This window comes from Lissotriton vulgaris, chromosome 6 (genome assembly GCF_964263255.1).
Source record: "Lissotriton vulgaris chromosome 6, aLisVul1.2, whole genome shotgun sequence".
Lineage (NCBI taxonomy): Eukaryota > Metazoa > Chordata > Amphibia > Caudata > Salamandridae > Lissotriton > Lissotriton vulgaris.
In genome coordinates this window covers 741,513,158-741,525,781 of record NC_141694.1, presented here as the reverse complement: position 1 = coordinate 741,525,781, position 12,624 = coordinate 741,513,158, and positions in this window count along the sequence as shown.

Below are 12,624 nucleotides of genomic sequence, written 5' to 3'. Positions count from 1 at the left end.
CCGCTGAGATTGGTCGGTGTATTGTCACATTGCTATCATTTTATGATGAAACAGAGCACTGCACTCGCATAGGTCAACTGTTGGGCAAGTGCCACATTGAGATTGGTTAACAAGTCTTCAAGTATTAAAGCTATAACAGGATTGGAGGAAGAACTTTGACAGATATGGAATTTGGAATGGGAATCGAAATATTGAATTACATTGAATCTTTGAACACTTGTTGTTGAATTATTGCAACCATGAAATGCTTTAAAACTTTTAAGAGGTTTGTGAGAGGAAATGTTAGGATTTCAATACAGGATGGAGAAGAGGCTCTGCCCGAGGGTACACCAGCACATTATATGTCAACAAATGTCAGGTTAATCACACATGTGTATAGCTTTGTCAATGTTGCAAGACCACTAAAAATAAGGGTCCACTTAATTTACCACAGGATGATACATTTAATTTGATGGCTATTATGCATTTGAGAAAGAAGCTATATAAGATAAAACAATTTCCAAAATACACAAGGTGTGAAGCATTACACCTTTGGGAGAAAACAGTACATTTGAATGACAACTGCTCCAAAATTATTGTCTCAAACAATGTGGTTCGAGGAGTGATTGGAGAAGCACCTGCCATAGGCTGTATCCCAACATTGCAGAATTCACAGATTGTTGCCTGGACACCGCTGCAAACAGCCCAATTATTGAGAGACAGGAGATGGATTTTTTCCGACTCAAGTAGCCCAGGGAGAGACAAATTTATTTGACTATGGAAATTTTCCACCATATTTTGTTTCACAAAATTTTTTATTGAGAGAGTTTGGTAGTGATATGAACAGAACAAATAATAGCAGATAAAGTTCATGGTACAGGTACATAATAAGTCGAGAAGCGGTGAAGTAACATAATATGGAGTAACATAACATGCGGGGGAAAAATAAACAGGTAAATAAAGAAAATGATAGTTAAGCATCAAGTCCGTACAACACAAAGGCATATGTCAGCAGGCAGATAGATCGGTTATATAGCACAGTAGGGTGAAGCACGACCATCAAGTAACATAATGAGAAATTGCTTGCGATAACAAAGTTTTAGGTGACTCACGGAGGTTTGAAGAGATCAAAGTGAGCGTCAAGTGAGGCCCATATTTTCCTGTGTTGTGGGCGCCAGGGGTGAGAGGCAAGTGCAATGGTATCGGCACCCCTGAGGTTAGAAACCCAGTTGAGCCAATGGGGGAAGGAGGCTTTGGCTGTATCTTTCCAGTTGGACGTTATGACTTTAACCGCCGCTGTCAGTAAAAGATCAAGTAGGGCTTTGTCGTTTTCATTTAAAGTGACAGCTTTGGAAGAGCCCATAACTAGAGTAGCAAATTCTCTCGGGAGAGAAATGTGCAGGGCTTTGTTGACAAAGTCAAATATCCTGTCCCAGTATGTGGTAACCCGGGGGCATTTAAATATCAGATGTTCAAGGTCCCCTCCCGCTTCCAAACAGTTCCAGCAGGAGTCATTGTCTTTGATGTTGTGCAGAAAAAGTCTCCTGGGGGTCCAAAAGGCTTTGTGTAGGAGCCAGAATTTAGTTTGGGATAGAGTCGGGCTAATTTTGTGTCTTGTGGTCGATTCCCAAATTCTGGCCCACTCGTTATCAGATGTGGGAGTGGAAGAATATGATTCCCAATAGGATTGTACTGCAGAGACCAGGTTAGATTTCTGCGGTTTGATCATTTTGTACATTCTGGATACCTGGTGGCCAAGTCTATTAAGGGTGGATAAAAGGCCAGGGAGTGAGGGGGATGTGTTGCCCAAGTTTGCTTTGGTTAGGGCCGCCTTAACTTGTAGAAAATAGTAGAAGTCGATGTTCTCGAGTTGGAATCTGTCCTGTAATTCCTTGAATGTGAGTGGTGTCTGGCCCACGTAGAGTTGGTGAGGGAAGTGTATACCCTTCCTGATCCAAGAAGGATTATACAGTGGTTTACCTTTGTATGTTATAGTGTTATTCCGCCATAGAGATTCCCATTTTGAATTGCGAAATTGATGGGGTAGAGATTTACTGATATGGAGGAGGGAGTTCTTGGTGTTTTTAAATATGATATTAGAGTCAATATCGGGACGCACTTTGATGGTAAGGAGGGAGGAGGGGTCAAGGCCTTCCACTAGGGACTTTTCGATGTGCAACCACTCGGGTGTGTAATCAGGCTGTGGCGTGAGCCAAATCGCACCTTGCCTGGCCAGGAAGGCGGTCTGGTAGAGTCTAAAGTCGGCCAAATTGACACCACCCAAGGATTTATCTAGTCGTAGCTTTTTCATGCTGATCCTGGCTTTTTTCCCCTGCCAGAGGAAAGAGGTAAGTACCTTATCCAGTTTTGAGTGGAAATCGTTAGAGAGCGTTAGGGGAAGCATCGAGCTCAGATAATTGACCAATGGGGAGATCATCATTTTTATCGTCTCTATCCGACCCCACCATGTAATGAATCGCGGCGACCAACCATCCAAGATTCTTTTGATTTTCGCTAATGTGGTCGATTCATTGTGCTTGAGTGTACTTAGTATGTTGTCAGTGAATTCTATTCCTAGATACTTAATGACATCCGGTTGCCAGGCTAGACCTGAATTACCAAGGACTTCTTTGGTGGTATGTACATTAAGTGGTTTAACTTCGGATTTGTCCTTGTTTAACTTATAGCCGGACAATGCCGAGTATTTACTGATGGAGGACATAAGCCCCTTAATAGATAGGGTTGGGTGTTCTGTGGCTATTAGGATGTCGTCGGCATATGCCGCTAGTTTGATCTGAGTGTTTCCGAAGGTGACACCTGTGATGTCCTCATTTTTCTTGATGTCGGTGAGTAGTGGTTCAAGAGCCAGCAGAAAAAGAGCCGGTGAGAGTGGGCAACCCTGTCTAGTTCCTTGGAATAGGCGGAATGGGTCAGAGAGTGTTCCATTAATAGATATACGGGCGGAGGGGGCGGAGTATAAGGCCATCACCATTTTAATGAAAGAGTTACCCAGATTGAATGCGCCCATACAATGTTGAAGAAATGGCCATGAGACTTTATCGAATGCTTTCTCAGCATCTAGGGTTATTGCAACCATCGGCATTTTGCAGTTTTTCGCTTTTTCAAGTATATGGCATAGGAGTCTGGTGTTGTCATTCGACATCCTGTGTTTCAAAAATCCTACTTGTGATGGACTTATCAATTTGGGCAGCATGGCGTTTAGTCTAGTTGCTAAGATCTTGGCATAGATCTTGCAGTCGATATTTATAAGTGAAATGGGGCGGTAATTTTTAGTCTGGAGGGGGTCTTTCCCTTCCTTGGGTATAACAATTATTGTGGCTTCACTCATCGAGGGAGAGATACTCCCACTGGAGGCGGTGGAGTTGAACACGGATTGGAGTGTCGGGGAGAGTTGATTGTCAAAGGCTTTGTAGAAAGAGGCAGAAAAGCCATCAGGCCCCGGGGCTTTGTTGCTTTTGAGTGATTTTATGGCCGTCGAGATTTCTGTGATACTGATGGGTGACCCTAGATTTAATTCGTCTATTTCTGAAAGTCTGGGGAGGTCAAGGGCCTTTAGGTATTCTATACATGCTTTTGGGTCCAGGGGCTTATCATTCCTGTATAATTCTTCGTAAAACTGCTTAAAGGTATCAAGAATCTTGGACTGGTTGGTGTGCGTATTATTAGCGGGATCTTTTATAGAGGATATGGTTGTTAGTTTCTGTTTGTGTTTAAGATAGGAGGCCAGCAGCTTCCCGGCTTTGTTTCCCTCACATAGCTTCAAGGCTTTGAAGCGGTTGATCCACACGCCTGCTCTCTTGCTCACGATGGAATTATACTCGTATTTCTTTTTTATGAGTTGGTCAAGGGGTTTGGAGTCTTGAGGGTTGGTTTTGTGTAAGGATTCTAATGATCTGATCTCCTGCTCCAGTTGCTCCAGTTCTTTGTTTATCGCTTTGTTGGCTCTTGCTCTTATATTAATAATAACTCCACGGATCGTGGCTTTGAGCGCGTCCCAGAGGATGTTCGGATCTGTGTCAGGGACATTATTTAGGAGTAAGTATTCTCCAATGGCTTTAGTAATCTGTAGTTTGTCATCAGGGTTGGTTAGCGTTTCATCGTTGAAGCGCCATCTTCTGGGCGGTTTGATAGAGCGGGAGCCTGCAAGTTTGGTGTGGATACATGCATGATCGGAGATCAGTTTAGGGGCGATGTCGGTTTCCTCGATGAGGTGTGCAAATGTAGAGGATATTAGGATAAAGTCAATACGCGAGTAGGAGTTGTGGGGAGTGGAGTAAAAGGTGAAGTCTCTCCCATCAGGGTTTTGGAGACGCCATGAGTCTTTAAGGCAATACCTTTCGCATAGCCGCAGGAGTGCCTCATGTGAGCGTGATGGGTGAAAAGCGCATTTGGACTGCCTGTCTAGTAAGGGGTCTAGGGGAAGATTAAAATCGCCTCCCACAATGAGAAGGTCGTCCTGAGGAATATGCTCCATCGAGCGGGAAACAGAGTCCCAAAACCCGGGGTCGTCTGAGTTGGGGCCATAAATGTTCACTACGTGAATTGGGTCATCTTCTCTGCGCAGATGGGCCACCAGAACCCTTCCCTCCGTGTCATGAGTGTGTGAAACCAGTGTTATGTTTGACTTCTTTGATATCAGGGTAATTAGACCTCCTTTCTTGTGCGGTGCAGGGGATGACAGAATATGGGAAGACCAATGGATGTTTAAGAAACGTGTGTCCTCTTCCGATAGTTTAGTTTCCTGTAGGAGGATAATATCCCCCTTAGTTTTGGCGATGTAGTCAAACACTTTCCTCCTTTTCACAGGGTGGTTAAGACCCTTAACATTCAACGAAACTATGTTGAGGTCATCTGCTATTGACTTAGTGTTAGACATTAGCGGGCAAGGATATCGCTAAGTGGTGATCTGGTGGGGGGCGGAACAATGAGTCAAACATCCCCGTGGAAGCCTGTGTGCTAATGCAATAACAAGTGAACAGAGCTAGCGATATGGCTATGGATAGAACTAGCGACCTTGTGTTGTAGCTGAATGAAACGGACAGAAAAAGGGACAAAAAATAACACAAAAAGAAATACAATGCTATAAAGTACCAACAATTATTATCTGCTGTAAACTCTCTCTTTTTCTCAATCCCCATGCAAGCCATCCCAATCCCCCCTCCCCCCCACCCCCCCCAATACGTACGTAGGGAGTACGACGACAGTACCCAGCTAGGCAAAACAGGAGTTATTAAACATTAGCAAACGATATTCATTAGTTCCAAAGTTAAAACGTAAGAGGATTTAGAAGTCCAGACTAAGTGTGGCAGCGGGTAATATTTACTGCAGCAATAATATGTGCGTATTGATAGTGTTTGTGCGCATTAATATGCTGTAATAAACCAGGAGTAACTGACTGCAACGTGCAGACGAAAACAGTAAAACGGTTAGAACCAGCTAAATGTTGTGTCAAGAAAACTTGAATCATCATATTGGATTGAGCTCTCTGTAATAAGGGCAGTATATGTGCACAGAAACATATATTAACAATAATGACAGACTAGTAGCGACTATTTGCGTCGTGTAGTAGAGTCTAAGTGTGAGAGTAGAACCTGCTCGACATTATGCAAGCAAACACCAATACCGTTGTCAACCAAAGGAGATCATGAATCGTCACTTATCTAACAGCATTGATAGTATGCCTGGAAGCGATAATTCGATAGTAGGAAAATAGGATATGTGCTTGGTAACAGCGAGTGGGCGGACTAGCAAACAATTAGAGGAGGCAACTATCACAAAACTACAAGCATACAGTGGTGTGACCTGGAAAGGATAGCGATCCGATAGACCTGTACTTTGTCAGGATAGTCACGTGGTCTTCCTTTTGTTAGAAGGGCCATTCGATTGGTCCATTTCCTGCGGTGGGCCATTTTGCAGGTAGTTTTCCAGATCTTTCGGGTCCGTGAAGAATTTTGGGCGGCCGTTTATTGTGATTCTGAACTTGGCTGGACCTGCAAAGGAGTAGGGTATGCTCTTGGATCTGAGCTTGGCGCGGAGTTCCAGGAATCCCTTGCGAACCTCCACTGTGTCCTTGGAGTAGTCCTGTGTAAAAATGATCCTCTGACCTTCCCACACGATGGAGTGCTGCTTCCTTGCGTATTGTAGGATCAATTCGACATGCTGATATCGGAGTGGTTTGCATATCATTGGTCTGGGACCCTTCTCGCGGTTAGTAGTGAATGTGGGGATTCTATGCGCGCGATCCAGCTCCAGACCATGCGGGAAAGCAATGCCGGTAATCATGGGGATCCATGCTTCCAGGAAAGTCACGCAAGAGTCCGCATCTTTTTCTGCGTTTTCGGGAATGCCAAAAATTCGAATGTTCCCTCGCCTGTTGCGGTCTTCCAACTCAGCATGCTGGCGCCTGAGGGTGTCAGTGGTGCTTTCAAGGCGCTGTATTCTAGCCGCTGATTGACGTGAGAGGTCCTCCACGTCGCTGATGCGCTGTTCCGCTGTGTTCAGCCCGGATTTTAGGTCATTCATATCAGCTCTGATGGCCGTTAGCTCAAGCTGCATAGCGTCAGTATTCGCCTTAGTGGATTTGGAGATAACTGTGAGGACTAACTTTTTCAAAATCATTTCCATCGTGGCCGCCATGTCTGGTTTGCTCTTAATGGGGGAGTCAGAAATTTGCGGCTCAGGTTTCACCTTCTTAGAATTTGTCTTTTCATCTCTGCCCGCCATTCTGGACGTGGGGTGTGAGAAGAGATGTGATTACCAGCTAGCTAGCTTATCAGGAGCACCTGTCTGGGGTCGACGATGGTGGGATCAGACAGGGAGTTGCCAAACAGGTTAGGGCTGTTGAGACTCTCAAGGTTGGCTCCACGCGGTGATTCTCCCAGAGCCAGGCGAGCCTAGTGCAGGCTAGTTTAATGGCGCTGTTAGTGTAGTTGCGCTATTTCCTGTGCTGTCTCCTGTACCAAGGCTTCCTTGTGAGGCTGGTAATATTAGAAGATTAGCTGAGCCAGCTTATAGGGGGAGCAGAGTTAGGTGCCGGTTAGTGAGATGTTGGTTAGGGGCACGATGCCAAAGTACTTTAGGAAAGTGACCTAGAAATACGACCCCCCAAGGATCGAGGAAAACCACGCAGAAAGCAGACAGGAGGTCTTCTGCCTGAAGGTAGAGGAGAACCGCTTCACTTTACAGGCGCCCACATGCTGAGTTGCTGGTATTTGGAGCAGGTAGGAGTCGGAGCATTTTTTCGATGGCGGCCGCCATCTTTAGGTCAGGCGAGAAGGGCAGAGAGTGTCAGCACAGCGCTGTGAGAGCGTGTTAGCTCTCGCTTCTTACCGGCATAGGTGGAAAACCGGGGAGCAGCTGACATCCCCGGCTGTGACGAACTTGTCCAGGTGTTGCAGGTTACCGGAGACCAGAGAGGTCGTCAGGCATCTCCGACGTGACGGAGCGGCACCATTTTATGAGGAATCGGCGCTGGCGCGCGATCGACCCAAAAGATTGCAAAACTCCTCGTCAGAAGCCTCGAGAGGAGAGATCAAGGCACCGGAGGGCTCAGCAGGGTGTGAGGCATCAGGAACACCGCTTTTGCTGCTGGATAGGACAGCGGGTCAGCAGGAAACCGATGGAGTCATTCTCCTGAGTTGCGGAGCTCGAGGTTAGGCGGCCATTCGCACTGCCGTCCAAGCCACGCCACCATATTTTGAATAACCCACAGGAAATAAAAAGACACTGTAAGACATCAGTCTACCTCAGAATCTGAAAAGGAAAGACCATGAAATGTTCCAAAGTTAACGGTTGAATTGGGGGTTGTCTAGATTATCAACAAGGGGATCTGTATCAAGACAATTAACTTATTTATCTTAGTAAAGAGATTACAAGGTGTGCAGCAGCTACACATGATAAATTAACTGATTTAGCACAGAAACATGAAGTTGATCTTTCAAAGAGTGTCCTGTTTTCTGGGTATAGTTAGATGGTGAAGCAATTGAAACAAGTGGTTCTTCAGGGATGTGATTACAAATTATGGAGTTAGTTAAATGCATCCGTAAAGGCAGCAAATTTGAAAAATGTAAGCGCAAATGGGCACATAAACGTGTAAAGAAAAATAGGCCATTAGATGTGGCTGAAACACTCATGAGTGACTGCCAGGTCCCCCTGATGAAGAACAAGCTGAGAGATATACCAGGTGGAGGGTATGTACATTTACCATGAAGTACAGGCACTGTTACAATATGTACAAACAATTTTCAGAAGTAGAGGGATAATCCCATATAGTGGTGCACACAAGATAACAGTTTGGTGAAGATTTCCAATGTACTGTGGACTGATTAGAAATTTTGAATACCATCTTTGATATTGTGGTACCTAGTGATTTGAGGGTGGAGTGTAGAATATCTGTACAATGGCCAAGTTCAGAACTTCCAATAGATTGTGGGTACCTGTTCACCATCTCATACAGTGATGACAAAGTTTGAAGAGGTGATCATTTACTTGAAGGACAAAGTTTAAGCCAAAGATATTGATTGATTGAAGATAAATCGAACTTCACAAAAAGTAAAGAGAGTCAATGCATGCTTATTATGAGCAATAGCTCCAGGTGCTTAAACAGCACAGTGGACAGGAGAATCCTGAAGGTAATAAGGTAATATGGGGTTCTTTGTGTCACAGTTTGTTCTTTGGTTAAGACTTGAGATTAGTATGCACATAGAGCAGAATGCAATTTGATGGCAGACAAACCCTTAGATGAGATCCTGAGATATGCAAAATATTGTAGCAATGAACAAGTGATCCAGCAGAATAGACTCAAGGAGAAGTTCATGTTTCCCCAGACAAGGTTGGCACAGAGACGTTTTCATAATCAACTGTTTACAGGAAACCAGAGTGGGATGCAAGGTGTTGGTTCACAAGCTGGAGTTCAAGGTACTCAAGGAGGAGTTGGTGTTTAAATGATAAAGGCAGAGGTGTTCGATAGATCTGAATTCTGGCGTAGATGTTGCCATGCTGAAGAGGTTGACCCCTTGTCATTTTTGTAACAAGATCAAACTAGTGAGAAAGGGAGTGTAGGCTAAATCCAAATAGAGTGAGCAGAGCTGGCAAAATGCAAGGTGGAAATCAAGTGCAAATGCAGAAAGTACCTATTCAGCAAATGCAAGTTCAATCACAGACACAGGTGCCAATGATTCAGGTCCCACATACCCTGATGGCCCCACAACATATAGGAACCCCTAGATTTAATGAGCAACAGATGCTAAGAGAAATCCGTCTGCATTTTAGAATTAGAACCAGAACCCATTTCAATATTACCCAATGCTAGACAATGACAGTTTCGGCTTCAATATTTCCCAATGATGGTGCCTGATGGCCGAGGAAGATTGCGTACTTGCTCAGGCTTGGAGGTAGACAAGTGTGGACCATTTGTAGAAGGAGAAGTTAATGGCCATCAGGTGTCATTTTTAATCTACGCTGGAGCTACCCAAGCCATTATTAGGACAGTGAAAGTCCCAGACCTTCTGCTTTGGGAAATAAGATTTAAGATATAAGAGTTACCAATAAACAGATAAACAACCCAGTTTCAGAAAAGGTCCTTGTAAAAATAAGTTAATTTGAGGAAACACATCTATTCATTGTTTGTGATTCCAGTACTGCAAATCTGTTAAGGGGAGACTTGGGGGCATATTTACAAGGAAATGACTGAGCACGGAGCTGCAGAACATTTTTCAGCACTACACTCTGCCATTTACAAAATGCAGAGATGCACCGTATCGACAGTGGTGCATAAGCGCTCAGCAATGGACTGGTGCAGCTTGCGCCTCAGCAAGGTTTCACGGGCCGACACGTTTGTTGCTGATGCTGCATTTTCATTGCCACTGTTTTGCCATGCTATTACTGTGCTATTACCATTTAGTGTTACTGGGAGCACAACTAGACCAAACCTTCGGGGGGAATCTAAGTAAAGTTAAAGGAACATGGGAGAACATGCAGGACGCTGACGCAGCTGTTACGGAGTAGGAGGAGGAGGAGCAAGCAGGCGGTTGATTTGAGCCCATCCTCACAGAGATGGCCCTGCTAGGTCAGGGTACAGTCTGTGAGTTCGGAATTGCCCCTCCCCTACCTGGCAGCTAGCACCTCATAGTAATTAGAATACCAGGACCCCAAAGCACTTCACCAAGCAAGCCTACATTATTTCAGACTGTTCTCGTAAGCTGCTATCAAGGTGTTTGCAATATAGTTGCCTAATATCTACCTCTGGTTTAACTACCACTTTCTTCAGTCCTCCCAAACTTTTAAAAACAAAAAGAGCTATTTGGCATAAGAAGCCCCAGTCTCATAAGTCTCACCCCTCCATGCTGTCTCTGTTTTCAAAGTCGCGAAATAGGGAAGGGAATAAGGAATTGGGGAAGGCTTCAGGCAAATTTAAAGAAAACAACATGAGCTCAGATATGGCTTTGTCTCTGGGTGTTTCCTTAAGCCAGGTCTGTCAATTTGGCCACAGTTTAGCTCCACTAAGCCTGTCTAATACATATCGCTGTTCAGCGGAAGCAGTGGAGGAAGTAGATGTAGGGGCCACACCTACAATGAACAATGACATTGAGTCTAAGTCGGTGCCCCATGGTTCCTGCTCATGGCCAAGATGCTGTTTTTGTACTGGAAAATCTGCCCCTCAAGGAGATGTCTCAAGAATCTCATAGGGAATCCTTTCTGGTTTTGTGCAATGAGGACCTTGGTGTATCAGAGGACTATTCCCTGCCAGACAGCGCTGCTTTCACAGAGAATAATCTGATAAGGGGGGGGCTAATTAAGTTCCTCTATTGCCTTGGATGCAAATTTGAGCTCTCCTTTGATTTGTCTACACAGCCCCCCATCATTACTGGCATTTGAGTGTAACCATGCGCTCTATAAATGGTTTTATTATTATTATTATTAAGTACTTGTGCAGTCATTCAATCTGGAAGGGTAGGGGGAAGGAAGGGGTAGGGCCCCTCTGATATTTTATTGAGCATTAAGAGGGTTTTATCTTTGATTGAATCAATCATTCAATCAGGGTTGGTAGAGTGCAACTACTCACTCGCGAGGGTCTGAAGGCGCTGGTGGGGAAGAGGGGGGTGACTCCATTGAGCGCTGGGGTCATTTGAAAAGCCAGGTCTAAAGGTCCCTCCTGAACTTAAGCAGTATGGGCACTTGCATATGGTGGAGGGGGAGGTCTTTCCAGGCCTTGGGTATGAGATAGGAGAAGAATTTTCCTCTCATTTGGTCCTGTAGATGCATGGGACAGTGGCCTGCGAGAAGTCGGCTGTTTGGAGGTTTCTTTTGGGTGCATGGAAGGAGAGGCAGTTGTTCAGGTAGATCGGTCCGGTGTTGTGAAGGGCCTTGTTTGTATGGGTTTAAAGGTTAGTCTTTCAACTGGGAGCCAGTGGAGATCCTGGAGGTATTGGGTGATGTGACTGCGATGGGGTATGTCGAGGATTAGTCTGGCTGTGACGTTCTGGACGTTCTGGAGTTTGTGAAGGAGTTTCTTGTTGATTTCGGCATAGAGAGCATTGCCGTAATCCAGTCTGCTGCTCATGAGGGTGTGAGTAACAGTTTTTCTGGATTCAGGTGGGATCCATCTAAACATCATTTGAGGCACGAAGAGGGTGTTGAAGCAGGTCAAGGATACAGCATTGATCTGGCGATTTACTGAGAGCAATAAGTCTTGTATGATGCAGAGGTTTTGTGGGTGGTCAGTTGGGGTGGGGTGGATTTCTGAGGATGGCGGGCCACCAGGAGTTGTCCCATGTGGAGGGGATGGAGCCAAGGATAAGGACTTCTGTTTTCTTGGAGTTTAGTTTTAAGCAGTGTTCTTCATCCAGGTGGTGACAGCTTTCATCCCTTCTTGGAAATTGTGTTTGGTAATGTTGAGTTCATTGGTGAGGGAGATGATAAGCTGGGTGTCGTCAGCATAGGAGATGATGTTAAGCCTGTGGTTCCTGACGATTGTTGTGAGGGGGGCCATGTAGATGTTAAAGAGGGTGGGGCTGTGGGATGAGCCCTGGGGCACAACACAGTTGGTTTCCTTCTGTTCAGGGAGGTAGGGAGAGAGTCTGACCTGTTGAGTTCTGCCCATGAGGAATGAGCATATCCAGTCGAGGGCCTTGCAGCGGATGCTGGCATCATGAAGTCTGGAAGCTAGAGTGCATGGGAGATGGTGTCGAAGGTATCTGAGAGGTGCAGGAGGAGGAAGGCTGCCTTTTTGCAATGGTCGAGAAGGGAGCGGATGTTGTCGGTGGCGAGTAGGCAGTCTTGGTGCTGTGGTTGCTGCGGAATTCGGATTGGGACATTGTTAGCTTTGATGAAGTTTGCTTGCTGGGTGCCTTTTTCATAACCTTGGCTGCAAATGGAATCAGGGAGATGGGCCTGGGGTTTTTGATGTCTGTCACGTCTGCAGAGGGTTTCTTCAAGAGGGGGTTGACTTTGGCATGTTTCCAGTCGTCGGGGAAGGTGGCGGTCTCGAATGAGCAGTTGATCGCCTGATGTAGTTCGGGTGCGATGGCCGAGCCGACTCTTTGGAAGATGTGCTGTGGGCAGGGATCTGAAGGTGATCTGGAGCGGATACTTTTCATGGTCTTCAAGGTGTTTCAGTTGTGAGTG